The following is a 25,675-nucleotide window of genomic DNA, read 5'->3' as shown; positions in this document are numbered from 1 at the left end:
TCACAAAGATGCTTACAATGACATTTCCCATTCCACACAGTCTTTCACAATATGGACCTGCTACTCACCCATCCAAAGATAGGCAGTTTCTCTACTCTTGGTAACCTGAATCTGGCTAAACCTTGTGACTGGTTTGAGCAACTTAATTCAGCAAAAGTGATGATGCACCTTCAGCAGAAGTGATGATGCACCAGTTACAGACATAGCTCTTAATTGACCTGGCAACTTCTGCTTCCTGCCTTTTGGAAGCTAGCCACCAGATAAAAATTAGAATCCTCTGATTTTTCAAGCTTCTGGTCGGATTGTTGGATGGATAATGAAAACACAGAGAAAAGAAATGTTTTAAGGGAAAATAGGATGGATTCATACCAAACATGTTGAATCTGCTTAGTTTTGGGGACACACAGTTTTAGTAGGGAGTTGGCTACATAGGTTTACAATTTAGGAGAGCCAAATGTACTGCAGATGTAGATGTGGGAGTTGACAGCAAATAGATCATAATTGGACACATGTGAGATGACCTAGAAAAAGCACATAGGATGAGAAAGAAAGTGGGCCTGGGGCATAAGTACAAGGAACTTCATCATTTTAGGAAAGGGCAGAGGAAGAAAAACCATAAAATGGTAGGTAGAAACTCAGGAGAGTTCTATATTACAGAAGTCAAGAGAAGAAGGGACTTCAAGAAAGATGTCAAATGCTGCTGAGATGACAAGTGAGTTGAGGACAGATCTACTTGGAAAAGTCAAAAAGCTCTAGTCTGTTTTCAGACTCCCTTGCAGCTAGGTTTTAGATTTGAATGAAGTCTCCCCAGTTAGATGAACTTACTTGACATCTGGAAAGTAAAACAGAGCAATCTTCCTGGAGCTCTGGCTTTTTCTACACCCACTGATGATACGTTTATAGAAGTGGTAACTCAGTTCTACTTCTAGAGAACATACTAGCCATTAAGGTCCTGATTACCAAGGACATTAAAAGTAAAATCAAAAATTCTAAAATGACTTTTAAGAAGACAGCATGGAACTTAATGTACCAAAAAGTGCTATCAAGTTGAAGTTTTTAGATCTGGACATGAAATGTGAAGATCAGACCCAGAGTATCATCTTCATTAAATTTAAATAACAAGACCTATTTAAGTCATACAAACATCAGTTTGCATTAACCCATACACTGCATAAAGAGCTGAAATATGGAGAATCAAAGTGGATAAGATGTGCTTGAAGGACGGGGCATGCAGAAACCCTGCTCCAACTGATGTAGGGCTTTGGACTGTCCAGATGCTAAAACAGCAGACAGACTCAAGTTGACTTCTGCTGTGCATCCAAGAAGTCAAAAAGATAACTGCAAAGGAACCACGTTCAGCAGATAGTGGTGGCTGTCGGGCACTAAAGGACTATGCTTACTTGCATGATATGTAAATTACTTTGGACTAATATCAACCTTTTCAACTGCTATAATTGGTGACAATTTCATAAAGAAATCTGGAATTTACAAAGTCTTTCCCATTTTATATCTCTGTTGTGTGACTTTCTTCTGAGAGGGTTAGGAAAAAGAATTGAAGAACCTTCATTTCATGGGCTAAATTATGGCAAGGCAGGGTTAGAAAATTTTCTCTAAGATCATAGCAGAAGCTACTTATCATTTATCCAAGTTGCTAAATAATCCTGAGGACACCTCCTTAAAACATAGTTGTTTGCAGATTTAAAGGACCTTTATCTCATGTCATTCTTGCCACAACCCTATAGTGAAAACAAGGCTAGAGTTCACTCCTAATTCCATGTTACAAATGGAGCAACTGAGAGTCTGGTGAGTTGATTTAACCAGGTTAGATTTCTGGAAGCAGCAGAGCAAACATATAACTCTGGTCTTCTCTCTGCTGGTCTTCTGGTGAATTCAGTAAGTTGAGATACAGCTTGACCTTTAAAAGTTGGGGCTTTCACAGTTACTGGGCAACTCCTAATTCATGGAGGAAAAACCAAGAAACACATTCTGGGATAGCCTGGGACTTCAGGGTCAAGAGACAGCTAATTTGGTATGCTAGAGAAAATGATAGTATGCAAATATAGTGCTGTAGTCAGTGATTCAGCATCGATTATTACCAAATGCCAATTCCAACTATTAAATTTCTTTGTACCTTAAGTTTTCCCAGTCTAGTGTGAAGGTGGCCTGGGGGCTTAAATCACAAGTGTCCATAAGAAAATGGCCAATACTATCATATTTCCCACTCTGTGGGTCCACTTTCACCTCCTCCCTTGGAACTGAAACACAATGCTCCACAGCTACAAAGTATGTGCAATCATTTTTCATTACTTTTTCTTTTGCCTCTATCAGAGACCAGAGTTTTGGCATCTTTATTGTGTCATTAATTTCAGTTATGTTCTGAGCATGGAGTGAGGAGGTCTTCAAGGCTCTGGATGACTGAGAGTATTTAGACAAGTCAAATTAAATTTCTCCTGTTTGGAGAATCTTGGAAAGATAAATAAATCACTGAAACTTTCATTACGAAAACCACCATTTGGCAGTGGAGACGTTTCTCCTGAGAAAGCAATGAAGATTTATGTCAGGAGGAAGGGAACAGCGAGTTGATCAGACCCTTCCAGGAAGACCATTCCTATCTGAAATGAACTGAACGAAGGACCCAATTCAGCTGTCTCTGCATTCCACTGCTCTTCCTGTCCCTGACCCTCTTTTCCAGGTTTTTTTCTGGATAAAGATGTGAATTCAAGATGTTTCCTTCACTTATGTTTTTCAGATAGGGCTGTGGTGAGGAGGCAGTGCCCAAAGGCGATAACGTTCTGGCCAACACTCCAAATCAGCTGTTTGATACACAGGCCCTCCCGCTACCCCCTGTACTCATTCTTCCAAGGTCAGGCTTCTCCCAAGGCTCCTTTTCACCCTGGGTGCAGCCCTAATACAAGTGAAAATCCCAGGGGTTTTCTGGCTCTTTGGAATTCTCACCTGGGGCAGTCACTATCCTTCTATGGTCCTTGCTCCTGTTTCCTCCCTGCAGCCGAAGAACTCTGGGAATGTTTACGATGATCTCACAATCATTAGGAAAAGCAAATAAATTTGTATGCAAACTAATTATTAAATGGCATTAAGAAGCTACTGTTAATTTTGTTAGGTTTGTTAATGCCATGGTGGTTAAGTAAATTATAAAGAATTTCAAAGAAGTGGGCAATGCCTTCTGAAGCATTTAGGTGAAATGTCATAATGTCTGAATGTGCTTTAAAAATACTTTAGAGGCCAAGGGCAGTGACTCATGCCTGTAATCCCAGCGTTTTGGGAGGCTGAGGCGGGAGGATCACTTGAGGCCAGCAGTTTGAGACCGGCCTGGCCAATATGGTGAAACCCCATCTCTACTAAAAATACAAAAATTATCCAGGCATGATGGTGGGTGCCTGTAATCCCAGCTACTGGGGAGATTGAGGCAGGAGAGTCACTTGAGCCTGGGAGGCAGAGGTTGCAGTGAACCAAGATCAGGCCATTACGTTTCAGCCTGGGTGACAGAGCCAGACTCTGTCTCAAAACGAAACAAAACAAAACAAAAAACTTTAGAAAATAAAAGGGGGGGAAGGAGGAGGGGTATATTAGTCAGGGTCCTGTCAGGAAACAGAAACCACATCATTTATTTTAACAGAGAATTTAATAGAAAGGATTATTAACAAGATTACTGAAAGGCAAAAAAAGAAAACTAAGATATCATGGAAGTAGCAGCTGTAGGAAGCCCTAGGATTCGGGACAAAGCAAAGAGGTTGTAATCATTAAAATGTAGCGGCTTGACGGAGAGGACCCCACCCAGCTAAAACACAGACCCGTGAGAAGAACCCTGTGCCTCTGAGCTCAGAGGGGGGAGCCCAAAGGCTGGGACTCCCAGAATGCTCCAGCTCCCTGCAGCTGGTGTCTTCAAGGAGGGAAATGAAGTTGGTTATGTGAGTATTATAAAAACTGCCAACTGGGCCGGGTGCAGTAGGTCACGCCTGTAATCTCAGCACTTTGGCAGGCCAATCAAAACACTTCTGGGAGGTGGAGGGATCAACTGAGCCCAGGAGTTCGAGACCAGCCTGGCCAACATGGCGAAACCCCATCTCTACCAAAAATACAAAAATTAGCCAGGCATAGTGGCACATGCCTGTAATCTCAGCTACTCCGAATTGCTTGAACCCGGGAAGTGGAGTTTGCAGTGAGCTGAGATCACGCCACTGCACTCCAGCCTGGGCAACAGCGTGAGACTCCATCTCAAAAAAAAAAACTGCAAACTGGAAATTACCTGGTAAAGAAGCATAAAGAAGCATCGCTGGGTGGTGTTAACAGGAAGCCAGTAGGAAGAAGCAAGTCCCCTTTGCTTTCCTAGCCTAGAGCCTCCCTCTTGCAGAGTCCAACAAGCAGCCAGTGGGCAAGGCAGAAGTGAGCGTTGGAGAGCCCCAGTCCCAGCATGGAGGGAGAGCAGAGGAGGGTGGGTTTGGAACTGAGATTATAGCTCACCAACCGGCACGCAGGGGATAGTCCTGAGGTTGAGGAACAGAGGTGAATTGTTGAAACTGGGTAATGGGTACATGAGGATTCATTATATACTATTCTCTTTGAGTACGTTTGAAAATTTTTCATATCAAGTTAAAAAGGGAGTGGATAGGCTCACTTTAAAAAGAACATATTTTAAACTGTTAGTGTTATTAGTATTATATTTTTTGGAGACAGAGTCTCTGTCGCCCAGGCTGGAGTGCAGTGGTACCATTATAACTCACTACAACCTCAACCTCCTGGGCTCAAGCAATCCTCCCACCTCAGCCTCCCAAGCCGCTGGGACCGCAGACATGTGCCACTACACCTGCCGAATTCGAAAAATTTTTTTTTTGTACAGACAGTATCTTCAACTCCTGATCTCAAGATATCCTTCTTCCTAGGCCTGCCAAAGCACTGGGATTACAGGTGTGAGCTACAATGGCCAGCCTATTATTAGTATTAATCTATTAAAAAATCAAAATAATTTTAATGGAAATTTGAAACATTTTTTCAAGATCTATCTACAATCCTGTCATTCAAAACAAAATCAAATTTTCTTCCTTTTTTGTTTAGACAACATTTTACAGATTCGCTTTATCAAAAATCTCAAATCCCAGGTGTAGCTGGCCCATTTCAGTAGCCTGAGTTCAGTTTTACTCTTCTCTTCCACCCTTTCTTTGTAGACAGTTTTCTACTTAGAGACAGAATGAGTTCTCAGTCTTCAGCTACATATAAGGATACGACATAGCTCATATATACATTGCTTTTATGTATATGTATTCCTTATACATTTCTTATACATATATTCCTAATATAGACATGTCTTTAATATATTCTTAATATATATATTACTTTAACATATACATATATATTTCTTTAATCTTTCTCCATATATCTTTTTTCCATTCTTTTCATCATGCTTACTCTCTTTTTGAACTCCCTCCAGTAAGTCCATGAACACAACATAATCCACAGAGTTTAACTGAATCTTAAAGAAAGACTGTTGCTGGAAATGACTAGTTAGCTGAAACGGTGCTGTCTGTCTTGGAGGCCAAGGTGGGGCATTGAGTTCTTCTTTCCCAGCTACAGGCTGCCTCTCAGCCCCAACATGGAAATGTTATATGACACGTTGAATGGCAGCTGGAAGGACATGAGTGATTCCATGCAAACTGCAGCCCCGCTGCAAAGACAAAGCAAAAATCCCAGAGGCAGTAGCTTGGCAAAGTCTTTATTAAGAAAGAACAGCCTTGGCCGGGCATGGTGGCTCAAGCCTGTAATCCCAGCACTTTGGGAGGCCGAGATGGGCAGATCACGAGGTCAGGAGATCGAGACCATCCTGGCTAACACGGTGAAACCTCATCTCTACTAAAAAATACAAAAAACTAGCCAGGTGAGGTGGCGGGCGCCTGTAGTCCCAGCTACTCGGGAGGCTGAGGCAGGAGAATGGCGGGAACCCGGGAGGCGGAGCTTGCAGTGAGCTGAGACCTGGCCACTGCACTCCAGCCTGGGCGACAGAGTGAGACTCCGTCTCAAAACAAAAGAAAGAAAGAAAGAAAGAAAGAAAGAAAGAGAGAGAGAGAGAGAGAGAGAGAGAGAGAGAGAAAGAAAGAAAGAAAGAAAGAAAGAAAGAAAGAAAGAAAGAAAGAAAGAAAGAAAGAAAGAAAGAAAGAAAGAAAGAAAGAAAGAACAGCCTTAAAATAAAGACAGATTTACTGGTATGTGGCCTGGTTTAACATTTTCCTCATTTGTGTATATATAAACTGTTCTTCCATTCAACATATCTGGGGAAATAAACGGTTACTTTCAAAGGTAGCTGCAGTTTGAGCAATGACCCTAAAGCATGTTAGAATTCATCTTAAGTAGAAATTTCTCTTTATTTGAGATAAGACTTTATTAGATTTTTAAAGTTAATCAAGCATAAAATCCAGGCAATTTCATATGGAAAAAGCAAAAGATAAATGGATCCTTATGAGAGACTGGTGGCAAATGTGGATGTGTGAGGGGCTGGCCGTGGAGCCGGAGTGTTTGGCAGGGTCAGGATGCTGAGGAGAAGGGACAGGGGAGTGGCAGTGGCAGGGAGAGGGGTAGGCAAGGCAGGCAAAGAATGGCTTCCAGAAAGACAGAGAAGAAAAATGGCAATATGTGGCATCCCAAGCCCTCATTAGGGGGTAGTCAGTAAGAAATGTTTTGTGTTAGGGAAAAGGGGATCAATGTCTAGGTCACTCCTCTCTGGTAGTCAGTTTGGATTTCTTTTCTGCTCCTCATTGTAATTGCCTACCCTTTCCATCCAGTTCTACAAAAGATTATTCCAGCCTAAAGGACATCTTAGGCCAAATTAGAAAAAAGATACTACTTCCTCTAAACAAAAGTAACCCTGTGCCATGGTTCCTGGCTTGGCAAGGGGTGTGCAACTAGATTTCAACCCCTACTGGGGCCCTAGGCTGGATGTCCTTGAGCTGTGAATGATCTCTACAAATATAGGAAGTGGCCTTATGCCAGCTACCTTCCAGGGTCCCAAATCTCCACTAGGGTATATTAGACACAATGGCCCTTTGTCAGCAGAGCTTCGATGGAAGGAAAGGAAAGGAAGAATATTCGTTCCTGGAGCGAATCAGTGAAGACACCAGCATCAAGAGGGAAGAAAGAGGGAAAAATTGACCTGAAACCAGGAATTCAGACCAAAAGTTACAAGGAACCATAACTTATTTTTCTTGACACAAACCCAGTCACTAGCCTGGGGAACCGTTGGAAACATTAGGAATTTGTGCCCCTCCACCATATAGGAATTTTTGACTTTTAAAGAAATGTGGAACGTAGAGGACTGGAGTGTTTGGATATATTTGGGATACACACATTTTACTGAATGTCGACTTTCTGCCAGGCACTGTGTTAGTAGGACTGACAGATAAGATGTAATATAGCTAGTTAAATTTGAATTTTAGAGAAATAACAAATATTCACCTTTACTAAAAGTGTGCCCCCAAATATTGCATGAGAAATACTTATTCTAGAAAATTATTTGCTGTTTATCTGAAATTCAAATTTAACTGGGTGTCATGTATTTTTCTTTGCTAAGTCAGGCAAATCAACATGTTTGATGTTGAGTATAAAAAGGTCAAAGAGGCAGTAAAACAACAAGGAACTCATAGTTCAGTGAGGGTCTCAGACAACCAGCCAAGAGCAATGCAATGTGATGAATGCCATGGTGGGACTGGAACGAGATGCTCTGGTTGCACAGAAGAAGGGCACCTATCTTGATCTTGGGAAGAAGAAACCTAATTGAGTCCTAAAGGTTTAACAGGGTTATCCAGTAAATTATGGAGAGATAGGTTGGTAGGATATTGATTCTGGCAGAAGGAACAGATGGTGGAAGGCTCTAGAGTTAAGAGAATACCTAAATACAAATCAGTGTGCTGTGTACAAGTAAAAGAGCAAACAAACAGTGTGCAAGTCAGAGGCACAGTGTGGCTGGGAGATATAATACTGGCTGAATAGGGTCTTAACATGCCACGCTGGGAACTTTAGAATCTCCTAAAGACAATAGGTCCCCATCAAAGAGGAGTGCTTTGAACAGCTTAATTATTTGGAAAGGGTGTCATTGCTGGAATGTGAAGAATGGATTACAGAGGAGCAAGACCGAAGACAAGCAGAAAAGTCAAGATTCTGGAACAATAATCCCATCAAAAGTGGATGCTAGCCTAAAATAAGATAATGACCAAGGATGTAAAGAATTTAAGGAGTCTGGCTGGGCACAGTGGCTCATGCCTGTGATAGCAGTACTTTGGGAGGCAGAGGCAGGTGGATCACCTGAGGTCGGGAGTTCGAGACCAGCCTAGCCAACATGGTGAAATCCCGTCTGTACTAAAAAAAAAAAAAAAAAAAATTAGCTGGATGTGGTGGCGCATGCCTGTAATCCCCGCTACTTGTGAGGTTGAGGCAGGAGAATCACTTGAACCTGGGAGACAGATGTTGCAATGAGCTGAGATCGTGCCATTGCACGTCTCAAGGAAAAAAAAAAAAAATTCAAGGAGTCTGAGAGATAATGAGAAGATGGAATAACCAGGACTTGAACATGGGTTGGAAGTGGAGCAGTGAGGGAAAAAGGAAAAGTACAAAACGACTCTGACATTCCTTGTTTGTGCAATCAGCTAAGTGGGTGATGTTCTCATTCACCAAGAGAGAAAATACGTGAAAAAAACTGGAGGCAGGAGATGTTGAGTTTGTGTTGAGATGCATGAGGGTGAAAATTCTGAGGGCCGCCTGAGTGGGAGTGCACACTAATCAGTTGGGTATATGGTCCTAGAGCTCAGGCTTTGAAAGATCTGGGATGAAGACATGGCTTGAAAGTTATCTTTTGTTTTTTATAATTGTATTTGTTTTCAATTCCAAAAAGATACATAAATATATTTGAGTCATAACAAATTTAAGCAGCAAACATAAATTAAAGTATCTCTTGCATACCCTCCACCCTCCTACCTCCTCGCTAAAGGTAACTGCTATTGTTTTCACCTATACTCTTCCAGAACTTTTCCCATGCCTTTACATGCATAGAAGTACTTACAGAAGCATGTTTTGTTTGTGAGTTTGTTTGTTTACCTGAAAGGCCTTGAGCTGCCTTAAGTCAGGTTGCCCAGTAAATAGCTTCTGAGATTGGAAATTTGTGTGTAGAAGGTTTTTGTTCTTTTTGAGACGGAGTTTTGCTCTTTCGCCCAGGCTGGAATGAAGTGGCGCAATCTCGGCTCACTTCAACCTCCACCTCCCGGGGTTCAAGCAATTCTCCTGCCTCAGCCTCCAGAGTAGCTGGGATTATAGGTGCCCACCACCATGCCCAGCTAATTTTTGTATTTTTAGGGTCTTGCCATGTTGACCAGGCTGGTCTCAAACTCCTGATCTCAGGTGATCCACCCGCCTCAGCCTCCCAAAGTGCTAGGATTGCAGGCGTGAGCCATCACGCCTGGTCTGCATGCAGAAGGTTTTATAAAAAAAATTATTTTATTTAAGTTCTGGGATACATGTGCAGGATGTGCAGGTTTGTTACTTAGGTAAATGTGTGCCATGGTAGTTTGCTGCACCTGTCAACCCAATAACCCCCAAATGCCCTGCCCATCAATGATAGGCTGGACAAAGAAAATGTGGTACATATACACCATGGAATACTATGGAGGCATAAAAGGGAATGAGATCATGTCCTTTGCAGGGACATGGATCAAGCTGGAAGCCATTATCCTCAGCAAACTAACATAGGAGCAGAAAAACAAACACTGCATGTTCTCACTTATAAGTGGGAGTTGAACAATGAAACATATGCAGAAGATTGAAGGGGAGGAAGTGAATTGCTGGAACAGCACCTGTAGGGGAGTGAGGGAAGCAGCTGGGCTGAAGAGCAAGTTGAACTGTGACACAAATACAGAGGATATTCCAGCTAATCTCATGGGCGCTAAAACTGGGATAGGCTTTCAGAGTTGACCCAAATTGAAGCAAGGGGGCTGGACTATTATATCTTCACATTAACCAATCATTGAATGTGAGCTAGCCCTGAGGAGGAGGCATAATTTAGAAAATATCACTCCCTTCAGCCGAGGACAATTCCTAGAGAGGGACTCTGCAGTGATCCTTCAGTAGCCAATGCTCCTGGCAGCGGGAGAAATGTGCATTGATCCTGAAGGGAGGACCTAGGAGGCACATCACAGCATCCACTATGCAGGCTATACAAACAGTTTTGAAACTTGCTTTTAAGCCTAAGTCTATGCCCTAGAGATCTACCCCTTTTAGTAGTTAGATTGGCTTTACTCTTTTAAATTGTTCCATAGTATTTCAGAGAATGATGACCCACAGTCTCTTTAATCACTCTTTTCTTGATGTACTTTCAGTTGTTTCCAACTTTTACTGCTAGAAACAATACTGCAGGACAAATGGACTTCCAGCTTCTGGTGGCCACAGAATGAGTCCCTCCCAGAGGATGCCCATTCTCCCCTTCTCCTAGAAACAATGGCAAACCCTGGATGTATTCACAATAATATGAAAACAACCACCTGACATGACTGGACCGTGAACAGAAGCAGATTGACTCTTGCAGAGAGTCAATGCTTGAAGAAGAGGAGCAGAAGAAGTTCTGCATTTCGGCAACTCTTGGTCAGATTCATGAGGTCTATTAGGCATTTGGCAGCCCAGTAGCAAAAGCACTGATGGAAAACCTTCAGCCTTTCTGGTCAGCAGAATCAGAAAAGTAAAGCTGAAAAGCTGCTACTGAAGCAAGTAGAAGAATCCTGGAAGGAAAGAGAAAGGAGATAGAAAAAAGGATCCCTAAACTGTGTCTGCTCATGTCTTAGGCTGACCTCTGAACCGTGCATGCCTGGGACAGAATGAAGCAAATGATTTGAATCAAGACCAGAGCTGCTGCTCACAGAAACAGAGTTTGCACTTCAAGCCCAGCCAAGAAAATTTCCTGAGAAAGCAAAGGGAACAACACGTGTTAGAGAAAAATAGCAGAAATCAGACTCTTCACAATCTCACATTCATAATATACAGGATACAATCCAAAGTAATTTGACATATGAAGTATCAAGAAAATGGAGCCAACTCTCAGGGGAAAAGAAAGCCAACCACATCTGACCCTGAGATGAACCAGATGTTGAAACCAACAGACAACCATGCTAAAGCCGTTCTTTTAACCATCCTTAATGCAGTAAAGCAAAATACGCTTTTGATGAATAAAATATAGGAAAATTCAGCAAATATATTTAAACAAAAAAAAGAACCAAAAGGAAATTCTAGAACTAAAAAAATATAATATCTGAAATTTAAAAATTATTGGATATATTTAGTAACCAAATGGAGATGTTCAAAAACAAAACAAAGAGTAAATGAACTTGGAAATAAGTCAATAAAATTATCTAAGGAAATGAAGAGGAAAGAAAAAAGATTTTTAAAAATGAACAAGGGACCTCTTAAATAGCACAAATGGTTCGACAGACAGTCAGCCACAGGAGAAAGAGGTAGAAGAAAATTTAAAGTAATAATGGAGGAAAGTTTTCCTAATTTGTTGAAAGACAGAAATTTACAGGTTCAAGACGCTTTGTCAACACCAATTAGAAGAAACATGAAGATTCTCACATTGAAACACATCATAGTTAAGTTATTGAGCCAAAGATAAACAAGAAACCTTGAAAGCAGTAAAAGAAAAATGAATCATTACATACAGAAGAACAGAATTTGATTAAGAACGGAATTCTCATCAGAAACCATGGAAGCCAGAAGAGAGTGGAATAGCATCTATAAAGTGCTGAAAGAAAAAATGCCTCTCACTCTAGAATGCCTAATCCAACAAAAAATATCCTTCAAAGATAAAGACAAAATAAAAAAACAATTTCAGACAAAAGAGAACGAAGAGAAGTTGTTGCCAGCAGATCTGCACTATAAGAAATACCAATGGAAGTTGACTGAAAGAAAAAGAATCCAGATAGAAATGTGGACCCTCAGAAAAGAATAAAGAGCATCAGAAATGGTGAAAAAAAAGTAGCTGGAGGAATGCAAAAGGTTATTTTTTCTTGTTTCTCTTAATTTTTAAGATAAATCTGTTTAAAGCAAAAATCATGACAGGAATCTATAACATAGGTATATGTAATTCATAAAACAACTATAACACAAAGAGGGGCAAAGGGTGGAGACGACCCTGTGTGTTTGCAAATTTTTCATATTTTAAGCAGTGATATTATGTTACCCTGTTAAATATGAAAAGTTAAGGATATATTTTGTAATCACTACTCAGCTGCTGAAAGAAAATGTGGGTGCTGGGTACGATGGCACACACCTATAATCCTAGCACTTGGGAGGCCAAGGCAGGCGGATTGCTTGAGCCCAGGAGTTCAAGACCAGCATGAACAACATAGCAAAACCCTATCTCTACAAAAAGTACAAAAATTAGCTGAGCATTGTGGCACAAGCACCTGTAGTCTCAGCTACTCGGGAGGCTGAGGTAAGAGGATCGCCTGAGCCCGGGAGGTCAAGGTTGCATTGAGCCAAGACTGTGTCACTGCACTCCAGCCTGGGCAACAGCCTGTCTCAAAAAAAAAAAAAAAAAAAAAAAAAAAAGCAAAGATGCATAGCTGAAAAGTCAATAAGAAAATATAAATGAAATTTAGAATATTCAAATTATTTGTAAAGGCAATAAATGAAGAACACAGGCTAAAAACACCACCATAAATATATGCAACTATTATTTATTCAACTAACATATATATAGACACATACACTACATGTATATATAGTACAAATATATACTGTCCACATACACACACACAACTAAAAAAAAAGTGCAAAAAGCTCAGAGGAGACAAGTAAAAAACAAATAATAAAATGGTAGACTTACCCAAACATATCAATAATTAAATTAGATATTAATGGATTAAACAATTCAATCAGAAGGCAGCAATAGTCAGAAAAGAGTTTATAAACTAAAAAGAGACATACTTTAATTCTTAAGACACAGATATGCTCAAGGTAAATGAATGAAAAGAATATATACCATTCAAATGGAAAGCATAAAATGGTTGGTATGGCTATGTGATCCTCAGACAAAATGGATTTCAAAATTTCAAAGCTGTGTCTCCTAAAATGATATCCTAACCCCTGGTGACCATGAATGTGACCTTATTTAGAAATGAGATCTTTACTGAGGTAATCAGATTTTGCTGAGGTCATAGTGGATGGGGTGGGCCCTAATCCAATGATTGCTGTCTTTATAAGAAAGGAGAAATACATACACAAAGACACAGAGGTCCACAGGGTGAGGAAGGTTATGTGATGATGGAGGTGGAGATTAGATTGATATATCTACAAGCCAAGTAGCACCAAGGATTACAGGTAACCACTGAATTCTGGAAGAGGTGAAGAAGGATTTTTCCCCAGAGCCTTCAGAGGGAGAATGGTCTTGTTGATACCCAGATTTCTGTCCTCCAGACTAAAAGAGAATTTCTTTTGACTAAACCACCCTCTATGTACTTTTTAATAGAAGCCCTAGGAAACAAATACACGAGACAAAAAAATTTATCAGAAATAGAGTGATATTATAATATTATATTATAATGAAAGGGCTAATTCATCAGGAAGACATAACAATCATAAAATTTATGCAACTCACAGAGGAATTTCAAAATACAGGAGGTAAAAACAGACATAATTACAGGAAGAAATCAACAACGCCATAGTCTTGGTGATTTTATGAGTCTTTTCTCAGTAATTAATTGGATAACTAGACAAAAAAAAAAAATCAGCAAAGACATAGAAGATCTGAGAAAAACACTACCAACCACATAAATATATAGAGGAAATAACAGTTGTTACTCTTGGAACATTCTTTTCTGCTTTCCTCAGTTTTCCTGATGTCCTCAATTACAGTCTTGGTCTTTCTTCTGATATGCAACATATTTACCTTCTTTCCCCCTCAAATTGTGGTTGCAAATGTTTTTAATTTGCTTTTTAAAATACATATCTTACATCATTTATGTGGTTTTTTAAAAATTCTTTCTTCTTGGCTAATCATTTTAAAGTCCTTTTTTCTTATCAATATATACCTTTCAGCTATTTCTTTTTTCTGTTTTTTAAGAAATTCACACTTCTTTTGTAGATTCTGGTTTTCTTAAAATGGTAATAGCAAACACTTCTACGAGTTCTTAATATGTTGTCATTTAATCACTTACCACAATGCTCTGAAGTAAGCACTATTATTATCCCCACTTTAAAGATGAAAACATTGAAGCACAGAAAACTTAAGTAACTTGCCCCAAGTTACACAGCCAGAGTATGGTGAAGCCAGACTCTAACTGGGAGTTGGATTCCAGTGCTTATACTCTTAACTATTGGGTTATGGAGTCTGCCTCTTTAGATTGTCAAGTGAAATATTTTGGTTCCTGTTTTTGTAACTTCTTTTTAATTTTCCCTTTCAAAGTCTTTTTCATTTTCAAAGGTTTTGAGCGTTCTGTCAGTTATACAGTCATGCATCACTCTCTGAAGGGAATATGTTCTGAGAAACATTGTTAGGTGATATTGTATGAGCATCATGGAGTGTACTTACACAAACCTGGACGGTAGAGTCTACCACAAGCCTACTCTACCTGGTATAGCCTATTGCTCCCAGGCTACAAAGCTGTACAGCATTTTGCTATACAGAATACTGGAGGCAATGTAACATAATGGTAAGTACGTGTGTATCTAAATATAGAAAGGTACAGTAAAAATACAGTATAAGAGATAAAGAGTGCTACATCTCTATAGGGCACTTGACATGCATGGAGCTTGTAGGACTGGAAGTTGCTCTGGGTGAGTCAGTGAGTGAGTGGTGAATAAATGTAAAGGCTTAGGATGTTATTGCACACTACTGGAGACTTTATAAACATGATACACTTAGCCTTCACTAAATTCATGAAAAAGAAAGTAATTGTGGTATGATGTTATGATGCCTATAACATGGCTAGGCATTAGGAAATTTTCAGCTCCATTATAATCTTATAGGACCACCCTTGTATATGTGGTCTATCATTTAATGAAACATTGATATGCAGTGCATGAATGTATTATTCTTTATCAAATTACTTCTTGCTAACTCCTTTATCATCATGAAAATGTTTTTTCTTTCTAAGCCTCCTGGAACTTGTGAATGGGATTTTATAAGGCAGTCTTTGCAGATTGCTCAACTTCAGGGTCTTGAGACAGGAAGATTATCCTATATTATCTGAGTGGATCCTAAATACAATCATGTGTATCCTTAAAAGAGAGGAAGAGGGAGATTTGACACATACATGCAGGGCAAAGCAATGTGAAGACAGAGCAGAGAGAGATTTGGAGATGCTGACTTTGCAGTTTGGAGTGAATCGGCCACAAGCCAAGGAATGTTGGCAGCTACCAGAAGCTGGAAGAGGCAAGAAATAGATTCTCCCCTAGAGCATCCAGAGGCAGGGAAGCCCTGTGGACACCACCTAGCGTTGGTATTGATTCTACCCAGGGATACTGATTTCAGACTCCTGGACTCCAGAACTGTGAGAAAATACATTTCTGATCTTTTAAGCCACACAGTTTGTAGTAATTTGTTATACCAGCCACAGGAAATGAATTCGCCCCTCCTCTATTAGTTGCAGTATTAAAACCTTCTTCCTGTTGCCTTCTTTTCATGAAGAAGAGAGATAATTTTTTTCTTTCATTTAAAAAATATTGATTATAAGCCTACTGTGTGCTAGTCTCTGGGCATAAACATGTGAAATAGACAATGTCTTTATTCTGACAGAGCTTGGGTCAATGTTGAGCAGTGCTGAGTAGGGTAATTTCAAACAAAATGCAGTAAATTATGTTATGAGACTGAGAAAGGATATGGGGTCACACAAGAGGGGTATGAACTTGAAAGGACTAAAGGTGGCTTCCTCAGGGAGGTGGCATTTAAGCTGAAACCTACACCAAAAGTAATGGTGAGCCAGGCAAAGAGTGGTGGTGTTCCAGACACAGGCAATAGCAGGTGCAAAGGGAGTGATGAGTTCATCTCTTAGGTCCTTTGCACCTCAAGACACCCTTTTTTCCTTCAGTTAACTCATAAAGCTTATAACATATTTTCTTCTGCACCATGTACTTGGTAGCACAGGTTAAGCTACATTAGCTATTTTCAGGTCCCTAATCTGAAAATTTGAAATTCAAAGTGTTTCAAAATCCACAACTTTTTGAGCATCGACACGATGCTACAAGTGGAAAATTTCACATGTAAATAATACAAACTTTGTATTGTGCATAAAATTAATATAAATTTTATATAAAATTACCTTCAGGCTATGTTTACCAGGTGTAAATAAAACTTAAGTGAATTTTATGTTTAGACTTGGATTCCTTCCGCAAAGCATCTCATTAGGTACAGGAAAATATTCCAAATTCTGAAAAAAAGCCAAAGTCTGAAATAACTTCTAGTCTTGAACATTTTGGATGAGGAATATTCACCTGTACTTTACTCATGTTTACTAATAATCCAATGATGAAACGTAATTTAAAAATAACCAGTTTCCTTGCATTTTCTTCTTACATCTTTCAGTAGATCAACAGCTGAGAGTTGCAGATGGGAGATTTAGTTCCCGTTTCCTTCTCACACACACCCACATTCATAAAGCGGCCTCCCCACAGTTGATGAGTTTCCTGATATAATACATGGGGCATAACAAACATGAACATACTTGCAGAAGTATAAAGTGTGACCATAATGAACGTCACACTTATTTTCACCCAACCCCTAAATATGACTTTCAGAAACTGACTTAATTTTCAATGTTTCTAAAGACCCAGGAAAGCCACTGGGTAATTTTTCTGTCTCAGTGTAAAAGGTATCAGCCATCTCTCAAACTCAGGACTTCACCATTCTGCTAGATTGTTAACTCATTGTGGGCAGGAATTGACTTACTCAATTTCCTTCATATCAGGCTCCGGCTCTTGGGCCAGAAACTGCACATAGAAGGTGAAGAAAAACTGTGTATCAACAATGTTTTTTTCTTGTCTTTATCAAAAGAGAAGCTCATGCTTGGCTCTATGTCCTGCAAAGCTCTTAGCTAATAGGGGTCCTTTATCAATGTCAGCTAAGATATTTGAAAGTTTGTTCACTATCTTCATCAACATCCACTATGATTAGCTATATGTTTAAATAGCAACATCAAAAATGTGGATACTAAACCTTGTGTGAGCTTTGAACTTGCCAATCAGCTTTGAAGGTCAGAGGAAGTAGTTTGATAATAATGAGATCAAGAATTAAAATATATTTTTAAGCTTTCTCTCAGAATTGAAGGCAGCAGGGGAGCGATACAGAAGTTCAGGAGATGGCTGACTCTGTAGACAAGATGGTGTGGTTTCAGAGTACAACTGAATATATACAGCCAACCCCTTTTTTCTTCCTCCATTTAACAAACATTTGGTTGGCTGAGTTATAGAGCTTCCAGCTCTGCTTCAGAAGGTCCTTGTTTATCTTTGCAAGGACAATTAAGTGGCAGGAATGTGTAATATAGTGAAGCACTGCCAAAACAAACAGTTCTCTTAAAACGTTATGTAGAAGTGGCTATTGTTGCTGGTGCTGCTGCAAGAGGCAGAAACCACTTGCTAATAGCTTAATTCCATTTCTCTGCAGACAAGCTGATCCTATTGCAGAAGAGGGACTATGTGGTCTGCTGGTCAGAGAGATGTACTGGAACCCAGAATGGGCCCATATTTTACAACATAGCTGAGCAACTGACTCACTCTGTAACCCAGGGTTACATCTCTTAACCTCATGGGGCTTGTTGTCCATCCAGCTGGAAAATTTGGTAAGATGTGAGGCTGGACTGAAAACCATTTGTGGTGCAGCTGAGTTGCTTTTCCACAGGGACAGGATGAGACTGACAGGCCTGACTGAAAAACAAAGCCCTGTGGACTGTGATTGGTAAAGGTAAGCCTCACAAGATGCAAAGGGAGTCCAGGATGGTGAGAATGTTCTATGAAGGACAGAGAGTCTGCTCTGCTGAATCAACAGATGAGTACTTCTAGTCTCTGTCCCCATTCAGCCTCACTCAGTAATCATATTTCTCTGTGAAACAGATCTTTCCTGGATCAAGATCCCCAGCTCACCACTACACAGTGACTATGCTTAGGAAGGAGAGTATTCTTCAGTTTCTGATATCTTCTTTCTACAAGAATCTGCAAAGTTGGCAAATTTTAGGGTCAGGCTAGCTATGCTGATACAGGGATGAGCTGAGGAGAAGAGGAGCAAGCCATTCGCCTGCTTTCCAAAAGGGAAAGAGTTTACAAAACACACATGTGCCTAAACGTAAATAAAGATGATTGATTGAAAACTGGTAGGTTCAAAGAGAAAATAATTTGAGGAAGGGAACGTTTATCCTTATAGGAAATTGACAATTGGTGTTGCCTTTGGGTTTGTAAAGACACTAGAAGGTCTTCTAAGGATGGTGGCTTCCGATCCAGGGTCTCGAATTTGTAATATTTTGGTGGGGCAGGATTGGCCTTTCAAGGTGAGACTTCAGTTAAAACCTACAAAAGTCCCAATAGGTGACATGTAGTTTACTCTTCACCATCAAGGGAATTTCCAAAGAGCCTGGGAAACTGATAATTTTGCTTGAATTGGCTCTTGCATTCATAAGGCCAATAATAGTTGCTTTGTGTTTAAAGTACCTTTTGGCTAGGCTAGCCAATTTAGGCTAGCTAAATAGGTCAAAGGAGAATTGTTCTGGAGAAAATACAACATTAAGTGGGGACCAAAAATCATAGGACATCTGTGGATATTTGTTGTGAGAACTGTTGTTTACAATCTGCAGGCACCCACTGACAGAGTTGTGCATATTTATCTCATCTCATCACAGATGAAAACTGTCATCTCTGTAAGAGTGCCTAAAAAGGCACTGTGTACCCATGTGAAATCTGGCCTCTGGTTGCAGGACCTAGTTCAATGTTTGAAGCCCTTGATGTCCACCATAGGAAGGGTATTTGGTTCTGCCATCACTTTTAAAGAATCAAGAGGAAAACATTGCCAGCATCTTGGAATAATAAGAATTAAGAATGAGAATAAGAGGATAAGTTCAGAGGAAGCCAAAGGAATAAATCCTTAAAAGTAGAATTTCGAGCCTAACTTACTTTATTAGAGAGATTGGGATGGCATTGAAGGACTTCCTAAGAACCCTGCACTCACATGATTGACAGCCATCTGACACTCACTCATTGATTTAGCAAGTATTCATTTATTGCCATCTACTTGAATAGCACTGCCATAGGCACTGCACAGGATTTGAAGATGACAGACAGCATGGCAATCTGAAATGCAGAAGGTTTGAACACATGCATAAAATATCTATGATGCATTATTATATATACAAATATAATATTATATATAACTTAGTGTATATAGAGATAAGGAATTCAGAGCAATATGTTATGAGCATTTTGTTCTTAAAAAGAGAGATTTAAATGAGATATTTTTAAAAAGATTTATTTAAATAATATTAAATTGGAAAGAAGAAAGAAATAACATTCATGACAAAAAGAATAGCATAAATAAATAAGAGGCCAGAGGGCTGGGAATGCAAGATACGTTGGATAGATAGTTGGTTCTATATACAGAAGGGTCCATTAGGGAAATGTGAGACATAGGATTTGTAAGAAGCTTTGAACAATAGACTTCCTCCTATAGGCAATGGGAATAATTGAGTGTTTGAGTCATTCATCGATTAATTCAACTACCACTGGAGTACCTTAGATGTCTCGGATCCTTTGCTAGGCTTTGGACATTTTTTTTTTAAAAGCAAAAATGTGTCTCTGCCTTCAAGGCACTTACATTTTAGAGGAAAAACATTTTGTAAACAAAAAATTGGTTAAAAGTGGTATAATAGAGGTTTACCCTTGACATGGTTTGGCTGTGTCCCCACCCAAATCTTAACTTGAACTGTAGCTCCCGTAATTCCCACAAGTCATGGGAGGGACCTGGTCGGGGGTTATTGAATCATGGGGATGGGTCTTTTCCATGCTGTTCTTGGGATAGTGAATAAGATCTGATTGTTTTATAATGGTTGTCTGATGGTTTTCTTCATCTTCTACCCATGATTGTGAGGCCATCCCAGCCATATGGAACTGTGAGACCATTAAACCTCTTTCCTTTATAAATTACCAAGTCTCGGGTATGTCTTTATTAGTAGCATGAGAACAGACTAATACAGTAAATTGGCACCGGGTAGTGGGGTGCTCCTGTAAAGATACCTGAAAATGTGAAAGTGGGTTTGGAACTCAGTTACAGGCAGAGGTTGGAACAGTTTGGAGGGCTCAGAAGACAGAGAGATGTGGGAAAGTTTGGAACTTCCTAGTGACTTGTTGAATGACTTTGACCAAAATGCTAATAGTGACATGGACAATAAAGTCCAGGTTGAGGTGGTCTCAGATGAAGATGAGGAACTTTTTGGGAACTAGAACAAAGGTGACTCTTGCTATGGTTTAGCAAAGAGACTGGTGGTATTCTGCCCCTGCCCTAGAGATTTGTGGAACTTTGAACTTGAGGGAGATGATTTAGGGCAACTGGTGGAAGAAATTTCTAAGCAGCAAAGCACTCAAGAGGTGACTTGTGTGCTGTTAAAAGCATTCCATTTTATGTATTCACCAAGATATGGTTTGGAATTGGAATTTATGTTTAAAAGGGAAGCAGAGCATAAAAGTTCAGAAAATTTGCAGCCTGACAATACTATAGAAAAGAATAACCCATTTTCTGTGGAGAAATTCAAGTTGGCTGCAGAAATTTGCATAAATAATGAGGAACCAAATGTTAATTACCAAGACAATGGGGAAAATGTCTCCAGGGAGTCAAAGACCTTCATAGCAGCCCCTCCCATTACAGGCCCAGAGGCCTACGAGGGAAAAATGGTTTCATAGGCCAGGCCCAAGGCCCTCCTACTCTTGCAGCCTAGGGATTTGAGGCCCTGCCTTCCAGGTGCTCCAGCTATGGCAAAAAGGGGCCAAGGTACAGCTTGAGCCATGGCTTCAGAGGGTGCAAGACCCAAGCCTTGATAGCTTCCACATGGTGTTGAGATTGTGAGTGTGCAGAAGTCAAGAACTGAGGTTTGGGAACACCTGCCTAGATTTCAGAGGATGCATGGAAATGTCTGGATGTCCAGGCGTATGTTGGCTGCAGGGATGGGGCCCTCATGGAGAACCTCTGCAGGGCAATGCAGAAGGGAAATGTGGGGTGGAAGCCCTCACAGTGAGTCCCCACTGGGGCACTGCCTAGTGGAGCTGTGAGAATAGGGCCTTCATCCTCCAGACCCAAGAAAGGTAGATCCACCAACAGTTTGCACCATGTGACTGAAAAAGCCACACAGGTTCAATGCCAGCCCCTGAAAGCAGCTGGGAGGAGGCTGTACCCTGAAAATCCATCAGGGGCAGAGCTGCCCAAGACCATGGGAACCCACCTCTTGCATCAATGTGACCTGGATGTAAGACACGGAGTCAAAGGAGATCATTTTGGAGATTTAAGATTTGACTGCTCTGTTGGATTTCAGACTTGCATGGGGCCTGTAGCCCCTTTTTTTTTGGCCAATTTCTCCCATTTGGAATGGGTGTATTTACGCAATGCCTGTCTCCCCATTTATCTAGCAACTAACTAACTTGCTTTCAATTTTACAGGCTCATAGGTGGAAGGGAATTGCCTTGTCTCAGATTATACTTTGGACTGTGGACTTTTGAGTTAATGTTGAAATGGGTTAAGCCTTTGGGGGATTGCTGGGAAGGCATGATTGGTTTTGAAACATGAGGACATGAGATTTGGGAGGGACCAGGTGTGGAACGTTATGGTTTGGCTGTGCCCCACCCAAATCTCATCTTGACTTATAGCTCCTACGGTTCCCACATGTTGTGGGAGGGACCCAGTGAGAGGTAATTGAATGATGGCAGTGGGTCTTTCCTGTGCTGTTCTCATGATCGTGAATAAGTCTCACGAGATCTGATTATTTTATAAAGGGGAGTTCCCCTGCAGAAGCTCTCTCTTGCCTGCCACCATGTAAGATGTCCCTTTGCTCTTCTTTCATCTTCCATCATTATTGTGAGGCCTCCCCAGCCATGTGGAACTGTGAATCCATTAAACCTGTTTCCTTTATAAATTACCCAGTCTTGGGAATGTCTTAATAGCAGCATGAGAACAGACTAATACAACCCTTAAACTGAAGATAAGAATGATGAATAAATATTAAAGTCTAGTTAGTTGAGTTGTTTATCACAGTTGTATGGATCAGCAATTATGAAACTGCTTTCAGTATATTCTAGGATTAAACAGGTAAATATATTGAGGATAACAGGGCCAGATTTCTCACTGTCAAAGAATAGTATGTTGAATTAGAATTGGAAGCATCAGTATAAATTCATGATTTATTTTATATCTACATAAACAGATATGTATCTATCTGTTTTATAGATAGTGGAGTTTTCTTTTTTTTTTTCTGTTTTTTGAGATGGGGTTTCACTCTTGTTGCCCAGGCTGGAGTGCAATGACTCAATCTTGGCTCACCGTAACCTCCACCTCCTGGGTTCAAGCGATTCTCCTGCCTCAGCCTCTCAAGTAGCTGGGATTACAGGCATGGGCCACCATGCCCAGCTAATTTTGTATTTTTAGTAGAGATGGGGTTTCTCCATATTGGTCAGGCTGGTCTCGAGCACCCAACCTCAAATGATCCACCTGCCTTGGCCTCCCAAAGCGCTGGGATTACAGGCATGAGCCACCACGCCCGGCTAATGCTTGGGTTTTCTAACTAAAGCAAAGGACCAATAGATATTATTTTACTTCTATATCTATATATCAACAGGTATATAGACATGTGATATCTACATCCACATGGATATAGATGTATGTATAGAAGTGTATATACATATGTCTATTTCTTACGTCCCTAAGAAGGCCTCATAGCAATTTACAGTTCAGTAGTAATGAGCACATATAGTGCACAGGTTTTTTTGTTCGTAAATATCACACTATTCTCCACCGAAAGAAAGCAGGGTCACTTGAAGATACAGCTTATTTCATGGCTAGGACAGGAAAAGTTCAGACCAGCCTGGAATATCATCTTGTGAAATAAATAAATTCTCAAAGAATAGAGACACAGGAAGACATTTGAAGGAGCTCTCACTGACGAACTTGGGATAATTCAAGCATCCAAATAAATAATATTCACAGATTACCTACCAAAGAAAATGGAAACCCGTAAGTTCATACTGACTTAAATGAGTCAATGAATGAAAAAATAAATGAGAGATGAGGAAAAGCTTCTCCCTTTGTAGAATGCCATGAAATAAATATAGAAAGAATGAAAGTTTCAAAATCACTTTACAAAATTTTTGCAATGATTGATTCATGAAGAATCATCAACAGATGCTACAACTAGTGAACAAAAGTTTGACATGCAACAAGTTATCTCCATAGTCTCAAAATATCTTCTCACAAAATACTTATTAATGAAAAAGGCAAATGGCAAATTTAACAAGGAGAATCTGGCAAATACCTCTGGTCCTTCATAATCTAATTTAACATTACCAGTAGTGGGACAAACTGACACCATATTTCCACCAATGTGATGCACTAAGAGGGACACCACGTGACATCTGTGATGCTCCTGCAAAAATACTTCTGCTCGCTGTCATCATAAGCAAACACTGCAGATACCTGAGTCAGACTTTCCTCTTTGATATTCTCATATTACTCTGTATAAAATAGCAGCATTGTATTGTATTTGTTATCTGTACAATATATAGTATTGTATGTATTATATGTACAACAAAACCTGCACTAATTGGGTCTGCTTCCTCCTAGACTGTGGTTGTTAGGGTCAGGGAGAGAATACTATTTATGTTTGTACACCTCTAAATATACTGCCTTCCTATGCATAACTCTATAATCACATTTATTATACTGTATTTAAAATACCTATTTTCATGGCTTCCTACCTTGCTTCACTTAGAAAACCCTATAGTGGCTTCAACAGTAAAGGCATTTGATTACCTCATTAAAAGTAAGTCTGGACATAGGCAATTGCAAAGTTGGATCACCATGGCAATGATGTCATGGCACTGGTGAGCATCTCTATGACAGGCCTTTCTCTCAATTTCAAGAGGGCTGCCAGAGCTCCAAACATCATGGTCTCATACAACAGGGTCACAACAAGTAAGGAAGTAGGTAGTTGGCTCCCATCTTTTATCAGAAGGGGAATCCTTCCCAAAATCCCCAGTAGTCTTTCCCTTAGGTTTCATTCACATGCTCACTCCTAGACAAATTTCATGGCATCCCTTCTGGCTGGACATATTATTGTCCAAACAACATTGAGGTTCTGTTAACAAGAAAGGAGGGAGCATCTACTGAGAGGGCAGCCTTTGTGCCCGCTGTACTCTGCTACTAGGTTGTAACTTCTTTGATGGCAGGAACTGATTCTTACTCATTTTCCTTTTGTACCTCCAGAGTATAGCATAACACTGACAATAGGTGCTTAATTAGTGTTTGTTGAATGAATGAAAATGACTAAACATGGCATAATATTTTAAAAATAAGAATGGGGAACTAACAAAGTTACAACATGGTACAGATCTTACAACCTTGAATCCTGGCTGTGCATTTTCAATTCCCTTCACTCAAGGTAACTAGAAGAGAAGTTGAAGTCATAAAGACTTTTCATGTTTGGAGTGGTTAATCTGGCATGAGGAAGATGAAAAGTGAGACATTTACAGGCAGAGGGGCTGGTGTGTCTGTTGGGATGCTATGTACTTTAAAATGGAAATGGTTGCAATTGCACATAATAAGGAATGCAGGAGAAGGGCAGGCTTGTTTGCTGCATAGGAGGAAGGGACATAAGAGTCTGCTATCACACCAGATGCTGCACATCCAGAGGAGGCAAAGGACCTGATGCCTACATTTTAGAAGCAAGGAAATCATTCCCTAGAGGCTGATAGTAAATGTCCGCTCACATCTCTTTGGGCAGAACTGGGTCATCTGCCCATTCTTAGGCCAGTCACTGGAAAGGGGAGTGGGATTCGTGTGACTGGTTTAGACTCACCATTCAGATGGGATGGGTTCTGGGGAGATAATCTGTACGGCTACGAGTCCAGTTTAGGAGTTAATGCCACACTATAGGTCAAGCATTTCAAAGCCTGAACTTGTTTTATTTACTGTGGTAAAAATGGTTATAAAAGTGGGAAGTAAGAGATATTTTGCAAAGAGAAGAGTCATTAATTGAATATGGAGGAGGGAGAAACAAGTGAGATAGAGGAATCAAAGAAGATTTTGAGGTTGGGTTTCTCTTTAAAATTGATCTATAGCAACATCAGAAGGACGGCAGAGCCACTTACTGACTATTTCCAGAAACTTGGAAACTATTCCCAGACTTAAAGTTCAGTTGTGGTTAACAATGAACAAACAAACAAAACCCAAAGTAACCAGCAGAATGCAGGACTCAAAGCATTTTATTATGTGGTAAAATCAGGGTAAGGTCAGCTAAGAACAAAAATGCAATAAATTCTTCATGTGGCTTCATCTCCCAGAAGTTTGAAAAAATATAACTGTCCTTCTTATCAAAAGCCCTTAATTTTGATCCATCACAACAAACTAGTTAGTTAAGGAAATAGCAACTAAAAGACAGTGGCAGCTTAAGCTTTTGGG

At 40.1% G+C, this 25,675-nt stretch overlaps 1 long non-coding RNA gene across 3 annotated transcripts in view; it reads left to right on the top strand.

Annotated features, from left to right (window-relative positions):
* Positions 1–13,263: 13,263 nt before the first annotated feature.
* The window catches only part of LOC105473103 (uncharacterized), a 46,012-nt gene continuing 33,600 nt past the window's right edge, over positions 13,264–25,675 (top strand). Inside the window, exons 1-2 of one of the 3 annotated variants that reach the window (XR_011625062.1) lie at positions 13,264–13,362; positions 17,642–17,816. This is a non-coding gene — a long non-coding RNA (uncharacterized lncRNA). Of the gene's footprint in view, positions 13,363–17,641; positions 17,939–25,675 lie in introns of all 3 variants that reach the window. The other 2 variants (XR_011625061.1, XR_011625063.1) reach the window with 2 other exon arrangements.

The sequence above is a fragment of the Macaca nemestrina genome, chromosome 6, assembly GCF_043159975.1.
Source record: "Macaca nemestrina isolate mMacNem1 chromosome 6, mMacNem.hap1, whole genome shotgun sequence".
NCBI classification, from domain to species: Eukaryota; Metazoa; Chordata; class Mammalia; order Primates; family Cercopithecidae; genus Macaca; species Macaca nemestrina.
This window is presented reverse-complemented; position numbering and strand designations above follow the sequence as displayed.